Source organism: Hyla sarda, chromosome 4 (assembly GCF_029499605.1).
Source record: "Hyla sarda isolate aHylSar1 chromosome 4, aHylSar1.hap1, whole genome shotgun sequence".
Taxonomy (NCBI): domain Eukaryota; kingdom Metazoa; phylum Chordata; class Amphibia; order Anura; family Hylidae; genus Hyla; species Hyla sarda.
In genome coordinates, this window is record NC_079192.1 from 197,574,439 (window position 1) to 197,601,285 (window position 26,847).

The 26,847-nt window shown below is 43.6% G+C and overlaps 1 protein-coding gene across 5 annotated transcripts in view; it reads left to right on the forward strand.

Annotated features, from left to right (window-relative positions):
- Positions 1-8,043: 8,043 nt before the first annotated feature.
- The window catches only part of TASOR2 (transcription activation suppressor family member 2), a gene marked incomplete at its 3' end in the record, with an annotated part of 97,448 nt that continues 78,644 nt past the window's right edge, over positions 8,044-26,847 (forward strand). For 2 of the 5 annotated variants that reach the window (XM_056573212.1, XM_056573219.1), the window contains 1 exon segment: positions 8,044-8,185. 5 annotated transcript variants of the gene reach the window in all.

Consider the following 26,847-nt stretch of genomic DNA (forward strand, 5'->3'; position numbering starts at 1 on the left):
GTCAGTTTTAAGAACTGTCCAGAGTAGGAGAAAATCCCCATAGCAAACATACGCTGCTCTGGACAGTTCCTAAAATGGACAGAGATGTCAGCAGAGAGCACTGTGGTCATGATGTCAGCAGAGAGCTCTGTTTTCCAAAAAGAAAACCATTTCCTCTGTAGTATACAGACCCTAAAAAGTACTGGAAGGATTAATATTTTTTAATAGAAGTAATTTACAAATCTGTTTAACTTTTTGGCACCAGTTGATTTAAAAAGAAAAAAAAAAAGTTTCCCACGGGAGTACCCCTTTAAAGTGCAGCAATGAACAACATGTGCGGCCGGACACGGACGCCGATCTCGATCAGCTGTTGCGCGTGTGCCACGCACGCCATGTAGTATTAAACCCCAATACTGTAGGCCCCATGAAATAACCTCTCTATTGCTCCCCTGCAGCTTGCATTACTCTGCTCCCCACAACTACTCTGAGTTTCCAATGTAATAGAGACATCGGAAGTGACAGGATGGAGCCCCAGGTGCTGCCTACATTCAACTGTATTAAAGATGCACTCACAATTTCAAACTGTGCTTGTGTGGGGATCCCTGTCCTGAATACCTGGAAGGGCCCCCTTCCCCTTGGCACCTTTATACAGACACCCCATCTGTAGCGTCCCAAATAGTAATAATTCTCCTCCGTTTTGCCCTAATACAGTAGGTAGATAGACCACTACATTCTATGTATCCCCTATTGAGTAGGCCAACCCTGCCTTATTGATCCCTTTGTGCCATTAGTACCTCCATTAGGTAGATCCTCCCTTCACCTTTATAGTGCCACCTTTGCAATAGCACTTTTTCCCACTAGGTAGGCAGCCCCCACATTAGGGGGATAGACAGATTCCCCTATTAGACGGGATGAGTTTTCTCCATTAGGTACAGTGTCTGCCCACCACATATTTATGGAGGACCCATTTCCCATGTAAGCAATATGTGGGCGGCATATTGGGGCAGAATGGATGGAGGCAGGGATGCTGGGTATGTCGGGTCCTGCCTCCATTGCATAAAGCTGGCGATTTACATATTAGCAATTCTGGCTAATAATGGGTCTATCTCTGAAACTGGACCACGGATCCAGGTAAATTATACCTCGTTTTAATCCGGGTTCGCCCGCACTTCAATCTTGTGTATTGGGCTGGTTTCAGTTTCCCTTTAAGCCTTATTTACATATAAAAAAGACATATCTGGAAAGGAAATGAAGAAAGCAAACTCCAGCTAAGCACAGGTGAATTCGGCTTTATTCACATCAACGAGGCAACAGGTACAGAGAGGAAGTGACGCGTTTCGGCCAGGTGCTGGCCTTAGTGGTACGACTAAGGCCAGCACCTGGCCGAAACGCGTCACTTCCTCTCTGTACCTGTTGCCTCGTTGATGTGAATAAAGCCGAATTCACCTGTGCTTAGCTGGAGTTTGCTTTCTTCATTTCCATTGTTCTGGGTGAGGTCCACACCCTCTCCTTGCTTGGGATCCAGACCAAGGATAGAGCCGGAAACTTTCTCTACTTTTTCACATATCTGGAAAGGGCTATCAAGATAAAAATCAAGTATGGCCAAAATCATGATATCCCTATCTAGCCATAGGCTTATTTTGTACTCATTTGGCTGCTCTGTATTTTGATCGCTAGAAGAGGAACAAACACAAAAAAAAAGTTTAATGGAAACATATGCCCCCTTTTTCGTGTTTTGGACCCACTGCTGGCTTTGATAAAAATACTTTCCAAAATTAGTACCAAAATAAGGCTTAAAATACTGTGTGTACCCATGACCTAAAGGGGTATTTTAGAAGATAAATCAAACATTTAAAAATGCTCAGGGTGTCATTCTAACATAACAAAAACGATTACTGACTTTAAAATGTTACAATTATCTTCTAGAATACCCCTTTAACTTACTTTTCACTGTCTAGGGTATCTACTGTCTAAGTGAACCCTACTTAGTGGTAGTGCTCCACTCTCTCCATAATATTCTCCACAAGATTCATCCATAAATAGAAAATGAAACCTCGTTCTATCTTATGCCAACAGCTTTTGGAAAACCTCACTCGAAAGTCCTTGTTTGATGAGAATAAAGAAGCGCTCTGTGTACGGTATTTCATGCACTTTATAGCATATTATTTCACTGGTATATCATGATACATTCTGCACACCAGCGGGGAGAAGAAAAGTATGTCTAAAAACAAAAAAGAGGAACACAAATGGGGTTGGCGTAGACACAAAGAAAAAGGTGGGTGTAGGTGTTTTTGGCTTGAAAGAGAGAGCCATGGTTCAAGGAAAGAAGGCCCATTCCTGAGAGGGTGTGAAATTCCCAGAACATACCAGATCGTATAGGTTGAAGACTAAAGTCCAATATGGTTGGATAGAACTTCTACATCTCCAACAAATACTGGACATAAAAAGTAGTTTTTTTCTTTGGAGTTGATCTAAGCACCACACCTTCTGGATATGATATTCAAAATGTGTTCTGCATGAGAAAGAGGATTTTATAAATTATCATTTTTTTGTAGTTTCTCATATGGGAAAGATTTATGCAAATCAGACACATCAGGCCCACTTTTGCTTAGCAACCCATAGACTAGAGGAATAACATGTTGGAGGAAAACTATTGACACATAAGCTGTAGATTTATTAACATGGCATAAAAAGCTTTAAAACAGAAACTACACAAACATTTTAATAAAGATCTATGGAGAAAATGTTTTGCACCATAAGGCTAAATTTCCACTTGGTTTTTTTCTGTCAGTTTTTGGAAAACTGCCACTGCAGTTTTTGAGCCAAAGCCAGAAGTGTATTTAAAGGGGTTCTCCCTTGTTTATACTGTTTTTTGTTATTATGTTTGTGTGTTATGTGTGTATAAGTATGTGTTTTTTATGTGTGTTGTGATTATGTATATATGTATTTTCTTACCTTTTGTGAAGATCCGGAAGCTGGCCCCTTTTTCTTCCAGTGGCTTGCAGTGCACCTCGGCCTCCGCCATGTTGTGTTCGGTAAGTGGGATGTCGAGGGGTGTGTTTTTGCTTCTGTCCTTCCTATCTTCTGACGTCCGAGGCAAATCTTTTCTTCCTGTTTCTTCCGTGGCTCAGCGACGAATCTGCGACCTCTTCCGGCGCATGCGCAGGTAGTTTTTTTTTTTTTAACCAATAAAGTTTTTTTGTCTAATTGACAAACTATCTGCGCATGCGCGAGTATGCAAGTGCTACGCTAACAGCGTAGCGTACGTTAGGTCTACGCTAATAGTGTAGCTTCATGCAAGCGCAGACAGTTTGTCAATTAGACAAAAAAAAACTTTATTGTCTAATTGACAAACTGCCTGCGCTTGCGCGAAGCTACGCTATTAGCGTAGACCTAACGTACGCCACGCTGTTAGCGTAGCACTTGCGTACTCGCGTGTGCGCAGACAGTTTGTCAATTAGACAAAAAAAACTTTATTGTCTAATTGACAGACTGTCTGCGCTTGCACGAAGCTACGCTATTAGCGTAGACCTAACGTACGCTACGCTGTTAGCGTAGCACTTGCGTACTCGCGCATGCGCAGACAGTTTGTCAATTAGGCAAAAAAAACTTTATTGGTAAAAAAAAAAAAAAAAACTACCCGCACATGCGCCGGAAGAGGTCGCAGATTCGTCGCTGAGCCACGGAAGAAACAGGAAGAAAATATTTGCCTCGGACGTCAGAAGATAGGAAGGACAGAAGCAAGAACACAGCCCCCGACATCCCACTTACCGAACACAACATGGCGGAGGCCGAGGTGCACTGCAAGCCACTGGAAGAAAAAAGGGGCCAGCTTCCGGATCTTCACAAAAGGTAAGAAAATACATATATACATAATCAAAACACACATAAAAAAACACATACTTATACACACATAACACAAACATAATAACAAAAAACAGTATAAACAAGGGAGAACCCCTTTAAAAGGAATAGGACATATAAAGGAAGGACTTATACTTCTCCTCCCTTTTGGATCCACTTTTGGACTTTGGCTCAAAAACTGCCAGAAAAAAAAACCAAGAGGAAACTTAGCCTTATGGATCCACTTCTGACTTTGGCTCCTAAACTGCAGTGGCAGATATCCAAAAACAGCCAGAAAAAAACCCAAGTGGAAACTTAGTCTAAATACAAAGCAAAAATAAAAATGTAATTCATGACCTTTAAGGAGCTCCCTGCAAAATGTAAACCAGTGTCTTCATTAGTCAGTTCTTAGTGCTGTTCCTGTCTTGACCAATATGACCAGGTTAGGTGCACTTTCTCTACTTATTCCAATAGTTTGATTCTCATTGTAGTGAAAGAGAAAGTGACTTCTGCGACACACATAATTGGATTTAAGTTTCAGCAAGTATGTTTGCCAATCACGTGGTCTAGGGTTGGTCAGGAATGGAACTGAATGCCAGCTAATAAAGGGATCAGTAAAAAATAAAGTTAAAGGGAACCTGTCACCAGTTTTATGCTGCCCATAACATGGTCAGCATAAAATTGGTGGAGGCAGCATGAATCTGACACTCTATGATTTACTATGAAATAATATGAAGCTTTCAGATAAAATCAGTTTAAAAATGACATCGGGACCCAGTAGTAGTAGTCATTGGGGGTGGTCCTGACAGCTGCTCTCCGCTCCACTAGCACTGAGTGATGAGTCTCTTCCAATCTATATGGTGAGACGTATAGCCTGCACCACCTTGGTTACTAACAACAGCATTTTTAACCCCTTAGAGGAGTTGTCTGGTGAAATATAACTTATCCCCTATCCAAAGGAGGGGGTCTGAACGCTGGGACCCCCCGCAATCTCCTGCCGGACGACACACCCCTCTTTGTACCCCATAGAGATACATGGAGGGGGTGTGCCGGCCGCGGCTTCCTGCGGGTACGGACGTCAGCTTCCGGCAAACTGCCGGGGCTCCGTGCAGGAGATCGTGGGGGGTCCCAGCGCTCGGACCCCCCCCCCCCCCCCGTGATCTGTAACTTATCTGTAAGTTATTTTTCACCAGACTACTCTTTTAAGGATGCCACCTGTTTTTACCTTAAAGATGTACTCCGGTGAAAAACATTTTTTTTTAATTAACTGGTGCCAGAACGTTAAACAGATTTGTAAATTACTTCTATATAAAATCTTAACCCTTCCAGTACTTATCAGCTGCTGCTCTGTCTGATCACAGTGCTCTCTGCTGACACCTCTGTCTGTCTCAGGAACTGTCAAGAGCAGGAGCAAATCCCCATAGCAAACCTATCCTGCTTTTGACAGTTCCTGAGACAGACAGAGATGTCAGCAGAGAGCACTGTGTCAGACAGAAAATACATTTAAAAAGAAAATAACTTCCTGTGGAGCATACAGCAGCTGATAAGTAATGGAAGTGTTAAGATTTTTAAATAAAAGTAATTTACAAATCTGTTTAACTTTCTGGCACCAGTTGTTTAAAAAAAAAAAAAATTGGTTTTCACCGGAGTATCCCTTTAATGACACGGCCAAATTTTTTCAAATCTGGCATGTGTCTCTTTAAGTGGTAATTCCTCTGACACGCTTTTACTTAGCGATGCGATTCTGAGATAGTTTTTTCGTGACATATTGTACTTTATATTAGTGGTAAATCTTTGTTGATTCATGCAGCATTTTTTGTGAAAAACTGCAAAATATTGTGAAAAACTGGAAAATTATATTATTTTTATTCTGTGTGTTGGTACAATTATATATATATATATAGTACAGTAGCACAGTATAACAGTCAGTACTACACTGATTAACAGCCTGTGCGATCCAGCCTATGGCTGGACCTGACAGGCTGCCATACTAGGCAGACAGGAGGCCATCAGCTGGCCTCCTGCTGCCATGGCAACCAACGGGATCCCGCGATCGCCGTTGATGGATAGGGGGAGCCCCCTCCCCCTGTCAACCCCACTGATTCCGTCATCATGACTGATCATGGCATCTATGGGGTTAATGCTGCTGATACCGGCGTGATCCCAGTCTTGTCAGCTGCGGTGGGACCCCAGCGTTTGACAGCCGGGCCCTGCAGGCAATCTTCTACAGTGCATCGCGCTGAGCAGGATATCACGAGGACGTATACATATGTCCAGTTGCGCTAACAAGCTAGCAACTTGGATGTATGCATATGTCCTGGGGTCGGAAGGGGTTAAACTATAATAGAAACATAGAATGTGTCTGCAGATAAGAACCATTTGGCCCATCTAGTCTGCCCAATAATCTGAATCCTATCAATTGTCCCTGGCTCTATCTTATATGAAGGATAGCCTTACTCTAAAATGCCCGAGTGTTTCTGAGTAAATCATTGTGTGTTTTGGGATCGGACTGACTGCACCAGTTTTAGGCTGCTTGCGGTTTAGGCTGCATACAACTGGTGAAAGGTTCTCTTTAAAGGGGTAGTCCAGTGGTGAAAAACGTATCCCCTATCCTAAGGATAGGGGATAAGTTTGAGATCGCGGGGGGTCCGACCGCTGGGGCCCCCTGCGATCTCTCTGTACGGGGCCCCAGCTATCCGCCCAGATAGCAGGTGTCGACCCCCGCACGAGGCGGCGGCCGACACGCCCCCTCAATACATCTAAATGGCAGAGCCGGAGATTGCCGAAGGCAGCGCTTCGGCTCTGCCATAGAGTTGTATTGAGGGGGCGTGTCGGCCGCCGCCTCGTGCGGAGGTCGACACGCCCCCTTCCCGCGGGCTGTCGGGGCTCCGTACAGGAGATCGCAGGGGGCCCCAGCGGTCGGACCCCCCGCGATCTGCAACTTATCCCCTATCCTTAGGATAGGGGATAAGTTGCTCACCACTGAGTCACCACTGGACTACTCCTTTAAGTGTCCAGGAATAAACATCAATGAGGTGGATAATGGGCCACAAAACAACATTTTTTGCTTCAAGTGGCTACAACCACATGGTGCCTCTAGGCCTATCAATTTAAGACGTCCCTTTTCTTATGTCAAAGAATTTGAAGTGGTAGCCCTCTTTGCCTCCACCGAATACAAGTTAATAGCACCTCCTGATGTGATTGGTTCACATTATGAGTGTGCCCTCAGTGACATCATAAAAGGGATGCCGGCATATACAAGCACAGACAGGAATTGGCCCAGTTGAATACTTAGCTCTCATTCACATGGGTGTTGTGCTCTGGTAAAAGAAGCTCCTATTTTTATTCCACTTAACTCTTGTAAATACCAGACATCCACCGGACCCCAAGTAAATGGGATCTATCAGGACCTGGCGGTGATAGTTGTGCTTCAACCCGTTCAGCGTCTGTTTTGCGTCATCAAAAAGAGGCGAACAGACCCTAAATAGGTCGGAGCACAATGGCAGTATGAACCTAGCCATATTTTTACCAGGATTCAAAATCAGAGTACAGTACAGCACCCTTTTGAGTCTGAGTCAAAACATGTATACATTCAGGAAACACAGTCACTAGCTGACTACATGGAGGCCTCCGAAATCAATGGGGTCTGACTGTCTGTGCTTAATTACATTGGCACCACATAAACATGCAATGGAAAGCACAATCTTAGTGTGACTGTGGCCTTAGAAAGATCACATAGAAGATGATCTTTTAGATGACAAACACTCCATCAAACATTAGATGTTAATGTGGGTACTATGGGGGAGATTGATCCAAACCTGTGCAGAGGAAAAGTTGACCAGTTGTGCATGGCAGCCAATCAGATCACTTCTTTCATATTTTAGAGGCTTTAAAAAAAAAAAAAATTAAAGAAGAGATCTAATTTGTTGCTATGGGCAACTGGCCAACTTTTCCTCTAAACAGGTTTTGATCTCCCTCTATAGGTGAGCATGTAAGGGTAGGGATAGAAGAAAATGTACTGGTAGTATATTGCAGTCCACAAGATCTACAGTGTATGTACTAGGAGACAGAACAGGGCCCCTTCATGATGTCCCTGCTGTGCTTCTTCTATCTAGAATTAACCCTCCATAGGGCAGACATTACTGCAGTACAGGAGATGAACAGGAAGGATGCGCACAGACCGTGCTCCATCTCCTTCCGGGTGAGCTTTCACTTTCTCTTCTTTTTTTTTTCTTCTGGCTCGGATCACTTCCTGAGGTCGATGTCCCCCCCGAGGAGGACGGTGTGTGTGCCTGAGAAGCGTCAGACATTTTCTGCCTGCTGGAAGTTGTTGTGTGCGGGATCTGGGTGCGGTGCTTGGAGGGTAAGCGCTGGGGTGCGCCCCGATTCTCTTCCTACGTGTCCTTGTGCTCCGTGCCCGCTCCTGACGCAGACTTTTCCTCGGGCTCCCTTACGTTAGGTCACGTTACTTTACTACAGAGGGTCCAGTACCGGAGAAGGGCCTGGTGCCGGAGTGGCTACTCTTGGTGTCCGGGCACACGGGTCGGTACCAGTGTGGCTTCCTGTTTGGTCCGTCCTGTTGTGGTTGTGCAATCTAGCGCAGCGTCCAGGGCTCCGGTTACACTGTGGTGCGGTTCTTGATGTGCAGAGTCATTTATTCTTCTGGTCCGGTGCCCGAAACTGTGAAAACTAGTTGGCAGTGCTGGATCCCGGAGAATAGCTGCTGTATCCGTACTTAGTCCCATGTTATTCATTAAGTACTTCTTATACACTGCTCAAGAAAATAAAGGGAATACTAAGGCCCCTTTCACACTATACATTCATCTGTTTCAAAGATCCATTATAATGTTCCGTTATGAAAACCCTGAAAATTGGCCGTTACAAAATCCCATTATGGTCTATGGGATTTTTACATTATCCGTTTTAGCCCGTCATAGCCCGTTATTAATAACGACTGTTTTGTGACGGGAAAAAGTAACAGGAGAAGTAGTACATGCACTGTTTCTTCTGTTCTTTCTCCTATCACAAAATAACGTTTGTTATTAATAACGGGCTATGACGGGTTAAAACGGATAATGCAAACATCCGATAGACTATAATGGGATTTTGTAACGGCTGATTTTCATGGTTTTCATAACGGAACATTATAATGGATCTTTGAAACAGATGAATGTATAGTGTGAAAGGGGCCTTACTATTCCATTAATTTTTTTTTTTTGAGCAGTGTATAAGAAGTACTTAATGAATATGTAACATGGGACTAAAGCATCTGCCAACTCCTGGACAGTCTGTGGTGCAATGTGGCGTTGGTGGATGGAGCGAGACATGATGTCCCAGATGTGCTCAATCAGATTCAGGTTGGGGAATGGGCGGGCCAGTCCATAGCATCAATGCCTTCCTCTTGCAGGAACTGCTGATGCACTCCAGCCACATGAGGTCTAGCATTGTCTTGCATTAGGAGGAACCCAGGGCCAACCGCACCAGCATATGGTCTCACAAGGGGTCTGAGGATCTCATCTCTACCTAATTGCAGTCAAGCTACCTCTGGAAAGCACATGGAGGGCTTGCCAGAGGTAATGCCACCTGACACCATTACTGACCCACCGCCAAACCAGTCATGCTGGAGGATGTTGTAGGCAGCAGAACGTTCTTCATGGCGTCTCCAGACTCTGTAACATGTGCTATGTGTGAACCTGCTTTCATCTGTTAAGAACACAGGGTGCCAGTGGCAAATTTGCCAGTCTTGGTGTTCTCTGGCAAATGTTCAACATCCTGCACGGTGTTGGGCTGTAAGCACAACCCCCACCTGTGGACGCCAGACCCTCCTACCAGCCTCATGGAGTCTGTTTCTGACTGTTTGGACACGTGCACATTTGTGGCCTGCTGGAGGTCATTTTGTAGGGCTCTGGCACTGCTCCTCCTTGCAGCGGAGGTAGCGGTCTTGCTGCTGGGTTGTTGCCCTCCTACAGCCTCCTCTACGTCTCCTGATGTAGCGCAAAAAACCACCTCACACAGGCCTGTCTCCTGGTAGTGCCTCCATGCTCTGGACACTACGCTGACAGACACAGCAAACCTTCTTGCCACAGCTCGCATTGATTTTCCATCCTGGATGAGCTGCTCTATCTGAGCTACTTGTGTGGGTTGTAGACGCCATATCATGCTACCACTGTAGTGGTGCAACAGCTGGAGACATCCTGGTTGGGAAATACTGACCTTAGTAGACTGTATAGCAGCACATGACAGATTCTCCCTATAGAATAGAGGCACTTCCTTCATTTAGGCCACAGCACAAATTGCGCAACCAGAGAGTTTTATATTCCAGGATTCTTCTATGTTACATCTAAAGTTTAGGGAACCTGTCACCAGAATCGACCTTATATAACCGGTGCTAACACGTTATATAGGGGAAAATGAAGTTTATCACAATATCCTGATGTCCTCCTGCCCATCCGCAGTAGTGCAAAAAATAAAATAAAATAAAATAAAAATATTATTTTAAATGTGCCACATGCTAAGAAGGCTCAAGTAGTCACCGGGCGTGCGGCCTCACAAAGTAGTCATGGCATCCTGGGGCTGTAATCACTCCTGATTGACAGCCTGGGCATGGCCGACAGTGCTACTCTTCTCCCTGAAGTCTTGCGCTAGCCTTGAAGCTGCTGTATGCCCAAAGGTATCGCTTCTATAGGCCTGTAAGAGATGTCAATGAAGAGCAGTGATGACGGCCTTGTCCGGGCTTTCAATCATGACTGCTTGAGCCTTATTAGCATATAGGTCGGTACACTCTTAAAAGTAATTTTCTGTGACTTTGCGGACATAAAGGAGGACATCCAGGTTATCCTACGTAATATGTTGCCACAAGTTATATATGGTGTCAGGTTCCCTTTACATTTACTTTAGCTAAAAGGTACCACGATCTAGGCGTGCAACATTAATCTTTTTGTTGTGGACACATTTGCAGTGTACCCCTCTCTCTAAATGTTTTGGGAGAGATTTGTTGTGCTGTCTTATAGTAAGATTATCTTTGTTGCCCATAGCAGCCAATAGCTCAGCTATCATGTCTCAAATTTCTCTGGTAAAATGAAAACTGAGCTGTTTGGTTGCTATGGGCAACAAATAGAATTTTTCACCCTAAGACAGTTTGATCCCTTTTCCCCATTTAGTGTAAAAAGCTCTTAATATGTATATATTTAATAGGTGCCATACAGTAGGATCTTATTATATACTGCAAATAAGCGTAAACCCCATGTATGTTGTCCAGAGGTCAATATGACACTCTTAGCCTTAGCCTATACATTTACCGTATATTGATGGGATCTTTCCTGCTGCATATGGAAATGTGTTAATGCAGTGGTTCTCAACTTTTTTGGTGACTGTACCCCCAAAGGCTGAAAGTATGTCCGCGGGTACCCCTCCCGCGTAAATTTGCACTGAACAAAGGCGCGTGCTTACCTTTATACTAATGCGATACTTAATCCCCTTTAGCCATTATTATCCGATACGGTAAAAGGGAATCAGAGGGAGGGGAGAATGATAGCACAAGGGGATTAAGATGGAGGGGGAATAATGGCACAAGGGGATTAAGATGGTTGGGGGAATAATGGCACAAGGGGATTAAGATGGTTGGGGGAATAATGGCACAAGGGGATTAAGATGGTTGGGGGAATAATGGCACAAGGGGATTAAGATGGTTGGGGGAATAATGGCACAAGGGGATTAAGATGGTGGGTTAATAATGGCACAAGGGGATTAAGATGGTGGGTTAATAATGACACAAGGGGATTAAGATGGTGGGTTAATAATGACACAAGGGGATTAAGATGGTGGGTTAATAATGGCACAAGGGGATTAAGATGGTGGGTTAATAATGGCACAAGGGGATTAAGATGGTGGGTTAATAATGGCACAAGGGGATTAAGATGGTGGGTTAATAATGGCACAAGGGGATTAAGATGGTGGGTTAATAATGGCACAAGGGGATTAAGATGGTGGGGGAATAATGGCACAAGGGGATTAAGATGGTGGGGGAATAATGGCACAAGGGGATTAAGATGGAGGGTGGAATAATAGCACAAGTGGATTAAAATGGAGGGGGAATGCACAAAGGGATCAAGATGACGGGGGGGGGGGGGGGATAATCAACCCCCTCCATGTTAATCCCTTTGTGCCACTTTTCTACCCTCCATCTTAATCCCTTTGTGCCATTATTCCCCCCTCCATCTTAATCCCCTTGTGCCATTATGATCCAATGTTGCAAAAGGGGATCAGAGGAAGGGGGAAATGGCACAAGGGCATTAAGATGGAGGAGGAATAATAACACAAGGGGATGAAGATGGAGGGGGGGGGGGGAGGAAATGGTGCAAGAGGATCGGAGGGAGGGAGGGAGGAATAATGGCACAAGAGATTAAGATGGAAGGGGGGGATAATCAACCCCCTCCATATTAATCCCCTTGTGCCATTATTCCCCCTGCATCTTAATCCCCTTGTGCCATTATTCCCCCCTCCATCTTAATCCCATTGTGACAATTTTCCCCCCTCCATCTTAATCCCTTTGTGCCATTATTATCCTATATGGCAAAAGGGATCAGAGGAAGGGGGGAATGGCACAAGGGGATTAAGATGGAGGGGGGAAATGGTGCAAGAAGATCAGAGGGAGGGAGGAATAATGGCTCAAGAGATTAAGATGGATGGGGAGGGTGAATCATTACTCCCCCCCACCTCCATATTAATCCCCTTGTGCCAAATATGGCAAAAGGGAATCAGAGGGACGGGGGGGGGGGGGGGGGGGAGAGAATAATATGGAGGGGGGGATAATCATCACCCCCCTCCATATTAATCTCCTTGTGCCATTATCCCCCCCTCCCTCTCATCTCCTTTTGCCATTATCCTTCCCCCCCCCCTCTCCATCTTAATGCCTTGTGCTATTATTTCTCCCCCCGATTTCCATGTGCTAATATATATATATATATATTTACACATATACATTTTTCACTTTTTAAAAAAAAACTTAACCTGGCATCCTGCGGTCCCGTGTGGCCTGTCCATGCAAGCAGCATGTCCCGTTCGGCGGGGCCGCACTGGCGTGTGACGCCCTCCTGCGCTGTGCGGCACCTCCGCTCAACTTCATGGGAGGTCACACGTCTCCCCCGCAACCACGCAGCTCCCTTACATTCCCGCGATTCTCCGCTATGTGCTGACAAATACTGGCCAATGCATGGCCGGTATTTGTCAGCACATTGGCGTACCCCTGAACAACCGGTGGCGACCACCGGTTGAGAATCCCTGTGTTAAAGGGTCCATCCCAACGGAATAGTTGATGGATGAACATTCATTTGCCCAAAAGACGATCCCTCTATACACATGAGGTCAGTCAAGCATTCATGTCTTCTGACTGGAGAGCGTTGAGTAATCTGGTCATACATATAATAATGGTTTTATACATTTTGTCCGACCATTGTTTGGTAAAAAGATTGTTCCTAATGGCTGACGGTAGACCTCTGTCTTAAGAAAAATGTGATTGTCCCTCATGCACTATTAGTCAGCCAGTCCAGCCAAAATTGACAGGTTCACCCAGTGTTTTTTTAGTGTATATTAAGGCCTTTATACAGACTGCAGATCATGTCGACATCAAGACTGATAATCTAATACCTCCATTCCCAGTGGCCTTTACCAGTAGCGTCTGATGGGGACCCCTTAGGCTTTTAGTCGGGTCTGTCAAATTCCAGTCATTTTTGCAAGTTTACTAAAAAACTGTTTTCCATAATACATCAATTATCTCATGATACATGAATTTATCAAAACCTAGGCAGAATAAAAGCGGGTTAGTGGCCCATAACAACCAATCAGCTTGCTTATTTTATTTTTAAAAAGACCTTTGAAAAATGAAATTAGCAATCTGATTGGTTGCTATGGGCAACTTTTCCTCTCCCCAGGTTTTGGTAAATTTGCCCCATAGTTTTTTGTCCCTTTTCTTTTCTTGCTTCAGTACTTTTTTCACTATTTTTTTCACTTTGGTACGATAAAATCTCCATAATGCTCACTTTTTGTTGACTATTAGCTACTATGGCTGTGACCAAAATCAGTCATTGGAAATATCCACAAAGTGAAATCTAACATCCTTAAAGGGGTACACCCACCCTAGACATCTTATCCCCTATCCAAAGGATAGGGGATAAGAAGTCTGACCGCGGGGGTCCCGCCGCTGGGGACCCCCGCAATGTTGCATGTGGCACTCACCTGTTTGATGTCTGGAAGTGCTGGAGGGTCTCGATCGCGACCACGGGAACGGAAGTCTGTGACGTCAGGACTCCGCCCCCGTGTGACGCTACGTCCCGTCCCCTCAATGCAAGTATACCAGCTCAGATAGTAGACGGGGGGGATAGAAACCCTAAAGGACAGCTCACACAGGTTGGAGAAAGACAGAAGGGCAGATGCAAGGCATTCTGTAACTCGGAATCACATGGACTGTGTACAAGTGTACTGTACACACTAAAGGCTGTAGAAGCACAGGTACGCAAAATCAGTCAAGTTCATACTTTTCTATCCTTGAAAATTGGATGGAATTGTATATCTAGATGTGTCTATAAAGATCCCAATCTACTTGTCCCTCATGACAATCCACTTGTCTGGGCCAATTTTTGTATGTTAGCCATAACTCTTTATTTTTTTATTTTTCCATCTACATACTCATGAGGATTGTTTTTTTTGTGGGACTAATTGGTGGGACTAATTTGTAATGACACCTTTTATTTTTCCATAGCATATGCTCCAAAACACAAACAAAAAAATTTGGCGAATTGTAAATAAAATAAAGATAATTGAGCAAATTTGGTGTTTTTTTGTTTTTACGCCATTTACCATTTGACCTGTTATTTTAATACTTTAGGTCATTTTTAGGACTTTTAAACTTTTATTATACTTTTAATTTTTTTTTAAACACTTTATTAGTCCCTTAGAGGACTTTTAGGAGAAATCTAGTGGGGTGCGATTCACCCCATTAGACCACCGGGGAGCATTTACATGTCCCTTTAGACGCCACTGACAGCTACTGAAATCAGCTTACCAGGTATGGAGCGGGCACAAGTCAGGAGCCTGCTTCATACACCCTGAGTGCCGTCGTGTTGTCTGTCCGACCCTGCTTGCCCGAAGCAGGGCTAAATGTCAGCAGAATTCACCTGCCTGGCGCCCGTAACTGCATGTACCGGGCTTCGGGCGATGGGATTTCCACATACTTGGAAGGAATTCTTCAAAATTTAAAGACCTCTTTAAATTTTGCAGAGTCCGGAATGCAGAATTTCCACTGTGTGAATGAAACAGTGTAATTCCATTGCACATAATGTGCAATAAATTTTGGGGAATATTCCAGCGTAATCCACTCTAAAATTTCTCTGTGTGAACATTGCCTCAAAGAGTGTCATTTTGGCCTCAATTATTTGGTTTCTATTGGACTTTCCTTTCTGCTGTATGGAATAGCACAGGTTAATGCGCTGTTCCATGGAAATTTATACATGATTGATTTTTTTTTTTTTTTTTACTAGGGGAAGTGGCACCTGTCAAACTTATCCTCAGGGTATTCCTTTAAAGGAAAACGGTCACCTGTTCACCCGCAATATAACCCGATACACCGGTTTATAGTGCGGGTCAACAGGAGACCGATGTGGGGTCTCGGACTGCTATACCTACCTGCGGTCCGGAGCCCCGATTCCCCAAAGGTCCCCATCTTCCAGCGCTGACTTGCGCTTTGAGGCTTGCCCGCCGGATAGATTTAAATATTCATAAGCTCCGGTCATGTGAGCACTCAGTAGGCAGGAGCGCTCACGTGACCGGCGCTTATGAATATTTAAATCCAGCTGGCGGGCCCGCCTCAAAGCGCAAGTCAGCGCTGGAAGATGGGGGAGAGGAGCGGGGCTCCGGACTGCAGGTAAGTATAGCAGTCCGAGACCGCGCATCGGTCTCCTGTTCACTCCTGTATCAGGTTATAGTACAGGTGAACGGATTACTGTTTTCCTTTAACATATATCCTTGATGGACTCTGTGATGCTTGCTTTCTGTAATGTATGTGTTTAATGTGACTGTCCCACAAAAAATTTCTAAAATGTACTAAAAATGTGAGGGGGGGGGGGGGGGAGGACTTGCCAAACCACACAGACAAGTCACATTACCACATCGATTCATGGTAAAAGCACATGTTGTGGCCACACCTTTTTGGCTGTTATGAATGTCCATTCACTAGATGTTAAGGTTCACTTTTTAGCATTGTGTGGTGTTTAAAGCTGCATTCACACCACGATTGCAGCCTACGGTTGCCGGATCTGGCTGGGGGAGGTGAAAACCGTATACTACGGTTTCGGGTCTGATCACAAAACCGGAATCGGGGCAGAAATGAGCCAACCGGAGTCACTGTTTGACTCCGGTCAGCTCATTAACCCCTTAAGGACGCAGGACGTAAATGTACGTCCTGGTGAGGTGGTACTTAACGCACCAGGACGTACATTTACGTCCTAAGCATAACCGCGGGTATCGGAGCGATGCCCGTGTCATGCGCGGCTGATCCCGGCTGCTGATCGCAGCCAGGGACCCGCCGGCAATGGCCGACGCCCGCGATCTCGCGGGCGTCCGCCATTAACCCCTCAGGTGCAGGCATCAATACAGATCCCGGCATCTGCGGCAGTTCGCCATTTAAATGAACGATCGGATCGCCCGCAGCGCCGCTGCGGGGATCCGATCATTCATAACGCCGCACGGAGGTCCACTCACCTTCCTCCGTGCGGCTCCCGGCATCTCCTGCTCTGGTCTGTGATCGAGCAGACCAGAGCAGGAGATGACCGATAATACTGATCTGTTCTATGTCCTATACATAGAACAGATCAGTATTAGCAATCATGGTATTGCTATGAATAGTCCCCTATGGGGACTATTCAAGTGTAAAAAAAAATGTAAAAAAATGTAAAAGTAAAAGTAAAAAAAAGTGAAAAATCCCCTCCCCGAATAAAAAAGTAAAACGTCCGTTTTTTCCTATTTTACCCCCAAAAAGCGTAAAAAACATTTTTTATAGACATATTTGGTATCGCCGCGTGCGTAAATGTCCGAACTATTAAAATTAAATGTTAATGATCCCGTACGGTGAACGGTGTGAACGAAAAAAAAAAAAAAGTCCAAAATTCCTACTTTTTTAATACATTTTATTAAAAAAAAAATTATAAAAAATGTATTAAGTTTTTTATATGCAAATGTGGTATCGAAAAAAAGTACAGATCATGGCGCAAAAAATGAGCCCCCATACCGCCACTTATACGGAAAAATAAAAAAGTTAGAGGTCATCAAAATAAAGGGATTATAAACGTACTAATTTGGTTAAAAAGTTTGTGATTTTTTTTTAAGCGCAACAATAATATAAACGTATATAATAATGGGTATCATTTTAATCGTATTGACCCTCAGAATAAAGAACACATGTCATTTTTACCATAAATTGTACGGCGTGAAAACGAAACCTTCCAAAATTAGCAAAATTGCGTTTTTCGTTTTAATTTCCCCACAAAAAGTGTTTTTTGGTTGCGCCATACATTTTATGATATAATGAGTTATGCCATTACAAAGGACAACTGGTCACGCAAAAAACAAGCCCTCATACTAGTCTGTGGATGAAAATATAAAAGAGTTATGATTTTTAGAAGGCGAGGAGGAAAAAATGAAAACGTAAAAATTTAATTGTCTGAGTCCTTAAGGCCAAACTTTAAGGGGTTAAAGTAAATGGATTTCAGCGCCGGTCCAGCTGGGGTACGGGAGTGCCCAGTTTTCCCCTCCCCCAGCCGGATTCGGCAACTGCGGACTGCAATGGTGATGTGAATGGAGCCTTATATATATGTTTAGTATATGTTCAAGTTCATAGTACATGTGGTATAAGTAAACGTCTAGTAGCTGAATTCTGTCTTCTGCTCTGCACTACAAACATTTTATTACAGGTCCTGACAAGCCACCTCTTAAACTGTACCTAAAAAGCTCATGAATCAGATGTGTAGTCTTGTAAAATAATGATGCAATATTCTTCAGGTTGGGTTCACACTACTCCATTATTGCTGGGCTTCCCAGTTATGTTGGCATCTCATCAAAAAAGAATGTGGATGTCTACCACCACACACTGCAAGCGAGGCTTGCTATGGGGATTTGCTCCTACTCTGGACAGTTCCTGACATGGACAGAGGTGTCAGCAGAGAGCACTGTGGTCAGACTGGAAAGAACTCCTCAACTACTTCTGTTGATAAGTACTAGAAGGGTTAAGATTTTTTAATAGAAGTAAATTACAACTGTTTAACTTTCTGGAGCCAGTTGATATGGAAAAAAAAAAAAAAGTTTTCCACTGGAGTACCCCCTTAACCCGTTAAAGACAACTTATCCCCTGTCAACAGCATAGTAGATCAGTTTCTGATCATAGGGGGGTGCAAACCTTTGGATCCCTTTACAATCTCCTGAATCAGAACCTAGCTCTCTGAGAGGAGCAACTGCTGCAGATACACACTCCATTATTTGTTATGGGAGCCCTGGAGATGCCTGAGAAAAGCATGGCGTTCCCATAGAATGGCGTTTCGACACACACACTCCTTTCAAACAGCCAGGGGTCCAACTGCTTGGATATATCCTGTGAATAGAGGATAAGTTGTCTTTTACTGAACAACAGCATTAATAGCCCAAACGTAGTCAAATGGTAACTACATTCTGATCCACTGTGGAGGTAGTCGAAGGGCTTACCTCTTCATCTGCTGTGGATCTGTAATAAAGTGTATTAAAAAAATTTTTTTAGGGGTACTCCAGTGGAAGACAATTTATTTTTTTTTTTAAATCTACTGGTGCCAGAAAGTTAAACAGATTTGTAAATTACTTCTATATAGAAATTGTAATCTTTCCAAGTACTTATCAGCTGCTGTATGCTACAGAGGAAGTTTTTTCTTTTTGAATTTCTTTTCTGTCTGACCACAGTGCTTTTTGCTGACACCTCTGTTCATGTCAGGAACTGCCCAGAGCAGAATAGGTTTGCTATGGGGATTTGCTCCTACTCTGGACAGTTCCTGACATGGATAAAAATGTCAGCAGAGAGCACTGTGGTCTGACGGACAATACAACTTCCTCTGTAGTATACAGCAGCTGATATGTACTGGAAGGATTAAGATTTTTATATAGAAGTAATTTACAAATCTGTTAAACGTTCTGGCACCAGTTGATAAAAAAAACTGTTTTCCACTGGAGTACCCCCTTAATAAATTAAATAAAAAAAGAACACACACACACACACACACACGAACTCCTTCCATATAAAAAGTTCACATCACCACCCTTTCCCATTTAAAAAAATATGTAAACTTAAACCAAATTTTTTTAATTTTTTTATTATGCGCAACTGTCCGAACTATTTAACAGCACTTTGTAACTCCAAGTCAATCACACTTCTGTGAAATCACACTGTCCACTCAGGAAGCAACACTGATTGACAATCAATTTCACATGTTGTGCAAATGGAACAGACAACAGTTGGAAATTATAGGCAATTAGCAAGACCCCCCCAAATAAAGGAGTGGTTCTGCAGGTGGTGACCACAGACCATTTCTCAGTTCCTATGCTTCCTGGCAGATGTTTTGGTCACTTTTGAATGCTGGCAGTGCTTTCACTCTAGTGGTAGCGTGAGACGGAGTATACAAGCCACAAAAGGGACTCAGGTAGTGCAGTTCATCAAGGATGGCACATCAATGCGAGCTGTGGCAAGGTTTGCTGTGTCTGTCAGCGTAGTGTCCAGAGCATGGAGGCACTACCAGGAGACAGGCCAGTACTTCAGGAGACGTGGAGGAGGCCGTAGGAGGGCAACAACCCAGCAGCAGGACCGCTACCTCCACTTTTGTGCAAGGCGGAGCAGGAGGAGAACTGCCAGAGCCCTCCAAAATGACCTCCAGCAGGCCACAAATGTGCATGTGTCCACTCAAATGGTCAGAAACAGACTTCATGAGGGTGGTATGAGGCCCAACGTCCACAGGTGGGGGTTGTGCTTACAGCCCAACACCGTGCAGGATGTTTGGCATTTGCTAGAGAACACAAAGATTGGCAAATTGGCCGCTGGCGCCCTGTGCTGATGAAAGCAGGTTCACACTGAGCAGATGTGACAGTTTGGAGACGCTGTGGAGAACGTTCTGCTGCCTGCAACATCCTCCAGCATGATCTGTTTGACGGTGGGTCATTAATGGTGTGGCATTTCTGTGGGGGGGCTGCACAATGGTAGCCTGACTGCCATTATTTACCGAGATGAGATCCTCGGACCCCTTGAGACCATATGCTGGTGCAGTTGGCCCTGGGTTCCTCCTAATGCAAGACAATGCTAGACCTCATGTGGCTGGAGTGTGTCAGCAGTTCCTGCAAGAGGAAGGCATTGATGCTATGGACTGGCCCGCCCGTTCCCCAGACCTGACTCCAATAGAGCACATCTGGGACATCATGTCTCACTCTATCCACCAACGCCACGTTGCACCACAGACTATCCAGGAGTTGACGGTACAGATGTAAACAGCATATTGCGGCGCAAAAATTATCCCTCATGCAGCCCAGTATATGGTTACAGGGGTCAGAAATTATTATTATATATTTTTTTTTTTGTTTCATTAAAAAGTAAAAAAAAAAATGTAAATTAGTAAAAAAGAAAAAATTGTAAAAAAAAAAAAGTGTAATCAGGCTGACCTAAAGTATCAAAATAACATGTAAGTTTCATCACAAGGTGAATGGCGTAAAAAAAAATATATTTTTTTTTTCTCCAATTTCAGCTCACAAAAAATTTTAAATAATAAAGACCATATTTATGTATTATTTTGGGTGAATTTATTATGTGTACCAGGATAAGTAGGTTTTCATAAGGGACAAGTAAATTGTGTTCTGTTTTATTTCCTTGGACAATTAGTTTTTTTTTCTTCTTTTTTTAAATTTCCACACCGACGCATTGACCATGAGGTTTAATTAACGATATATTTTTATAATTCGGACATTCGGCGATATCGCATGTTTATTTTTATTTACAGTGTTTTTTTTTTTAAATGGGAAAAGGGGGATGATACAAAGTTTTATTAGGGAAGGGGTTAAATGATCTTTATTCACTTTTTTTTTTCCACTTTTTTTTTTTTTTTTGCAATGTTATAGCTCCCATAGGGGGCTAGAACACTGCACACACTGATCTTTTACATTGATCAATGGTTTCTCATAGGAAACCATTGATCAATGATTCTGCCGCTTGACTGCTCATGCCTGGATCTCAGGCACTGAGCAATCATTTGGCGATCGGACAGCGAGGAGCAAGGTAGGTGACCCTCCTGCTGTCCTACAGCTCTTGAGGATGCCGCGATTTCACCGTGGAGATCCCGAACAGCCCCCTGAGCTAACCGACATTAGTGTACTTTCACTTTAGACGCGGCGTTCAACTTTGAACGCCGCATCTAAAGGGTTAATAGCACGCGTTACCGCGATCAGTGCCGCGCGCTATTAGCTACGGGTCCCGCTCGAGGCCGGGCCCGACCCGCTATGACGTGGGGCCACAGTGTGGCTCCTCGTTATAGAAAGGGAGTGGGCAGAGGGCGTACAGGTACGCCCTCAGTCCCAAACAAGTTAAAAAAAATGTTTTACTTGTCACAAAATATGAAAAATTTTAATAACTGGTGAAAGCAAGCAACTTGTCTGGCTGCTGCAATGTAAACCTCCCTGTCTACCTTCCTTCTGTGCAAAAGGACAGGAGGGAGGTTTTTATCCTTTTTATTTTTCCAATTCCACTGTCGCCATTTTGTTGGTGTCTGAAGAGTGGTAAAGGACAGACTAGATGTCTCTTGATAGGTCACTGCTCCTCAGGGACTTCAAGAAAATGGTGCTAGCTCCCCCTTTCATTTCACTTAGCCTGTGTTTTGCACATGTGCAGTAAGCAACCCATGCTTTTCTATGAGACCCTCTCAGTCTTAACTTTCTTATGCCCTGTGCCTGCCATAAAGCAACTGTGTAGGTGTTGTGAAGTGACACACCACAAGAGACTACAATGGCAGCCCCTAGTACATTCTTAATTAATAAATAACATTAAAACTACATTGTCCTAAAACTAAATACAGAAATGAAATGCTTTATCTTGATAGAATCATTTTATTTATTAAAAGAATAAAATGGTGACACATTCCCTTTAAAGGAGATGTCCGGTGTGGACTATTCCTATTCCATCCTGCCCGGGCTGCAAAAAGAGAAAACAAACTTTCACTTACCTTCCTACGTTCCCCCGTAGCTCCGCAACAGCTGATTGGTCAGCCGGGCTGTCTACTTCCTACTTCCCTTAGCCTGGGACGTCACACTGTGCTTCAGCCAATCGCCGACCGCAGCGATGTCTCGCTTCGGCCGGTAATAGGCTGAGCGCATTGTCATGTAAGGAGCTCTGGCCGGCCCCTTACATGACAGTGCGCTCAGCATATCACCGGCCGATCATCTATGACAGAAGGACACAATCTTTCTACAGAATACATGTATGAGTCTATCGTGAAATGGTTATCTATCTGCACATCTAGGAAGAAACTTACCAAAAATGTTATCCATAAAGGAATCAGAGATTTAAATAAGGATAAATAGGTATACCATAAGAAAATATTATTCTAAAAATGCAAGGCACCACTGACTGCGGGGGGAAGAAGGGTGTGCAAGGCGCTCTGCTCCGGTTGAGAAAGTGCTCCTTTGACAAAGGAGTGGACTCAAGGGATTTATCAACGTTAGTTTCATTCGGATAAAATGATATATAGCTACAGTGGACGACGAGTTTCGATGCGGCGGGACCCCCTCTTTGTCAGGTCAGATAATCTTCGTCAGGATTATCTGACCTGACGAAGAGGGGGTCCTGCCCCTCGAAACGAGTCGTCCACTGTATCTATATATCATTTTATCCGAATGTAACTAACGTTGATTAATCCCTTGAGTCCGCTCCTTTGTCAAAGGAGCACTTTCTCAACCGGAGCAGAGCGCCTTGCACACCCTTTTTCCCACCGCAGTCCGCGGTGGCTTGCATCTTGAATTCTAGACCGTCCTGAACACCTGGGACGGTCAAGAATTCAAGATGCAAGCCACCGCGGACCGAGTGGTGCCGGCAGCACTCCCCGGGTTTCTGCAGCAGCGGACAGCCTACTGCCCTGGCGAAAAGCGCTATATGGTGTTGTGCCCAGAGTGTAACACCAGAAGGTGAGCATAACCTTTAAACCTGTACACATATTTTTGTTGCTAAGGGTAACGGCACATTGTTACACCTATATTTCTGCTTTCTTCTGCATATTCCTTTACTCTTATTATTCTAAAGGAAACTTAATGCCATCAGAAAAGAACCTATTGCTTAAAATAACTTTTTGTGTTGCACTTATTGTTTAAAGGTTTTTACAGATTTCCATTTTTCTATTTGATAAAAATAGTAATTTTATTAAATAATCCTGAAATGTTGTAGTTTTTAGTCTGGCAACTAGGCCACTAAAAATAAGATGCTCTTCCTGTTCTGTAGAGGACTTTTCAGAAGTCTCATGAATAGTCTCACAGGCAGGGTCAATAGGGTCTTCTCTATTCTATTGTTACTGATATTTATGTAGATGCTGTAAAGCATATGTCTAGCTATTGTGCTGAAAGTTAAGACAATGTGGCATAATAATGTACAGAAATGAAATAAAGTTTACAATGAGAAGAAAGTAAGAGGTAAAAAAAAAGATATTCTTGTATTTTGTGTGTTAGGTAATGTGATACTATGGCCCTGTGTCTTGCGCTAGGTAGAGTGCTATGGAGACAAAGTAGGAGGACTCATCATCTTATGCACAGAGTAAAGTGATTCCTTTTTCATAAAACTGCCTAAAACATTAGAGGTACACTTAAACAGTACAGACTGTGGATATGGTGTGATCTTATGTTGTGTAGCAATATGGCTCTATTTGTGGTCACCCCATCCTGTTTCCTATTTTGACTTATTGTCATGCACATGTATCATGTTAGTTTTTTTGTTTTCTCATCTTATAAACCCTGTTGCATTTTTGTTAAAGTACAGAATTTGCCTGCTTGATCAAACCATTTTATTGGGAATGAGTACTATGTCAGGATATTTAAAGGGACTGTCTGTAAATTTAAAACACAAAACTAACACTCTTTTTTTAGCTCTAACAAAAATGTATAGCGCTGGTTGCAAAGTTACTTGGTGCATCGCCATACAATTACGACGCATGTCCTTAAGAGGTTAAAAGGAATCTGTCACCAGTGTCTAGCATGTACAGAATTGGTCCTGGTCTGGCAGTCACTGCTGTTAATGTTGTATATGTGTGTGTGGGGCGGGGGGGGGGGGGGGGGCGGGGGGCTCTGCCGGATCAGGACGCTACATGCTGGAGGTGTAGGACCTGTGATGATGTCACAATCATATGACTTGTACATGTGGGGGCAGAGCTCAGCAGTGCAGTATAAAAGAGAATATGGCTGAAGGTCCTGTGACTGAGGATCATGTAAAGGGTCGTGTTACATGTCCCCTATATAGAATGAAGCCCAGGTCCATGAATATTTATGAAGGGGTGATTGTACATGGCGGAGCCCGCTTGGCTGAAGAGTGTACTAACGGGCTCCGAACGCCCCAGTGCACCAAAGCACCTAATTAGCATATTCTGATTTTAATGCATAACTCTGCAACAGGGTCACGTGGGAAGAAAAGGTACACAGCGCTGGAATTAGTGTCCTCGCAGTATTACCCTGTGCCAGCAGGCTAGTGTTGGTGATACTGGTGTCTGATTCCCTTTAAAGAACAAAGCACTTCAAACATGCAAGAGGCCCACCCTCCAACTCTCCCTAGCCTGAGGTTTCGTAACACACCATTGTAGCTGCTTGCGTTTTGACATTTTTTGTTCTTAAGGCTTGAATACTTATGTGTTTGAGTACAATAAATAAATGTGAGTGTCTTGGTTTTCTTGAACCATATGCCAAACCTTCAGCAGGAAGAGGAGAGGCTCTCATTCTGCTTCTGGCATTGTCCTCGTGTCCATTTTTCCCCAGGACATTCCTTCTTGCAGAGTAATTTGGCAGAACAAAAGATCTGGATTCCTGGAAGTTTGTGTTTTCCCTTATGTATATGTAATGGCAGACTGTCACTTACTGAGCAGATTTCACTTGTTTTGGGGCTTTTTCTTATCAGCAATACCTGAAGAGGTTATGAATTGTTTCCTCCTCAAAAAGGAGTTATTAAAGGGGTACTACCGTGGAACTTTTTTTTTTTTTTTTTTTTATCAACTGGTGCCCGAAAGTTAAACAGATTTGTAAATTACTTCTATTAAAAAATCCTAATCCTTCCAGTACTTTTTAGGGGCTGTACACTACAGAGGAAATGTTTTTCTTTTTGGATTTTTCTTCTATCATGACCACAGTGCTCTCTGCTGTCCATTTTAGGAACTATCCAGAGCAGCATATGTTTGCTATGAGGATTTTCTCCTGCTCTGGACAGTTCCTAAAATGGGCAGCAGAAGTCAGCAGAGAGATCTCTGGTCGTGACAGAAGAGAAATCCAAAATGAAAAGCATTTCCTCTGTAGCATACAGCCCCTAAAAAGTACTGGAAGGATTAAGATTTTTTTTAATAGAAGTAATTTACAAAGCTGTTTAACTTTCTGGCACCAGTTAAAATAAAAAAAAAAGTTTTCCACGGGAGTACCCCCTTAAGTAATAAAGAACAAGAGCGGAGTAAAAATGGGTTACTATTGCATGCTCTCCACAACACTGCAGTATGCACTTATTCCTCTGTTATCTAGGAATTGCAAGAATAAATTGAGAACAGAGTGCTACAGTATCACTGTGTAGGGTCACAGCCCATGGTCAAGGGCAATGGTATCAATTTACCCAGACATTTCCAGGAGGAATAACAGGAATGGCAAAATGCAACAAAAGAGAAAATCCGCTCCATTATTACTAAGACCAGATCGGGGTGTGCGTATAAAGGATAAATATATACAGTCATGGCCGTAAATGTTGGCACCCTGAAATATTTCTAGAAAATGAAGTAATTCTCACAGAAAAGGATTGCAGTAACACATGTTTTGCTATACGCATGTTCATTCCCATTGTGTGTATTGGAACTAAACCAAAAAAGGAGGAAAAAAGCAAATTGGACATAATGTCACACCAAACTAAAAAATGGTCCGGACAAAATTATTTGCACCCTAACTTAATATTTGGTTGCACACCTTTTGGAAAAAATAACTGAAATCAGTCGCTTCCTATAACCATCAGTAAGCTTCTTGCACCTCTCAGCCGGAATGTTGGACCACTCTTCCTTTGCAAACTGCTCCAGGTCTCTCTTATTGGAAGGGCTTTTCCCAACAGCAATTTTAAGATCTCTCCACATGTGTTCAATGGGATTTAGATCTGGACTCATTGCTGGCCACCAGAACTCTCCAGCGCTTAGTTGCCATCCATTTCTGGGTGCTTTTTGTTGTATGTTTGGGGTCATTGTCCTGCTGGAAGACCCAAGATCTCGGACGCAAACCCAGCTTTCTGACATTGGGCTGTACAGTGCGACCCAAAATCCATTGGTAATCCTCAGATTTCATGATGCCTTGCACACATTCAAGGCACCCAGTGCCAGAGGCAGCAAAACAACCCCAAAACATCATTGAACCTCCACCATATTTCACTGTAGGTAGTGTTCTTTTCTTTGTAGGCCTCATTCCCTTTTCGGTAAACAGTAGAATGATGTGCTTTACCAAAAAGCTCTATATTGGTCTCATCTGTCCACAAGACATTTTCCCAGAAGGATTTTGACTTACTCAAGTTCATTTTGGCAAAATGTAGTCTTGCTTTTTTTATGTCTGTGTCAGCAGTGGGTCCTCCTGGGTCTCCTGCCATAGCGTTTCATTTCATGTAAATGTCGACGGATAGTTTGTGCTAACACTGATGCTCCCTGAGCCTGCAGGACAGCTTTAATATCTTTGGAACTTGTCTGGGGCTGCTTATCCACCATCAGAACTATCTTGCATTGACAC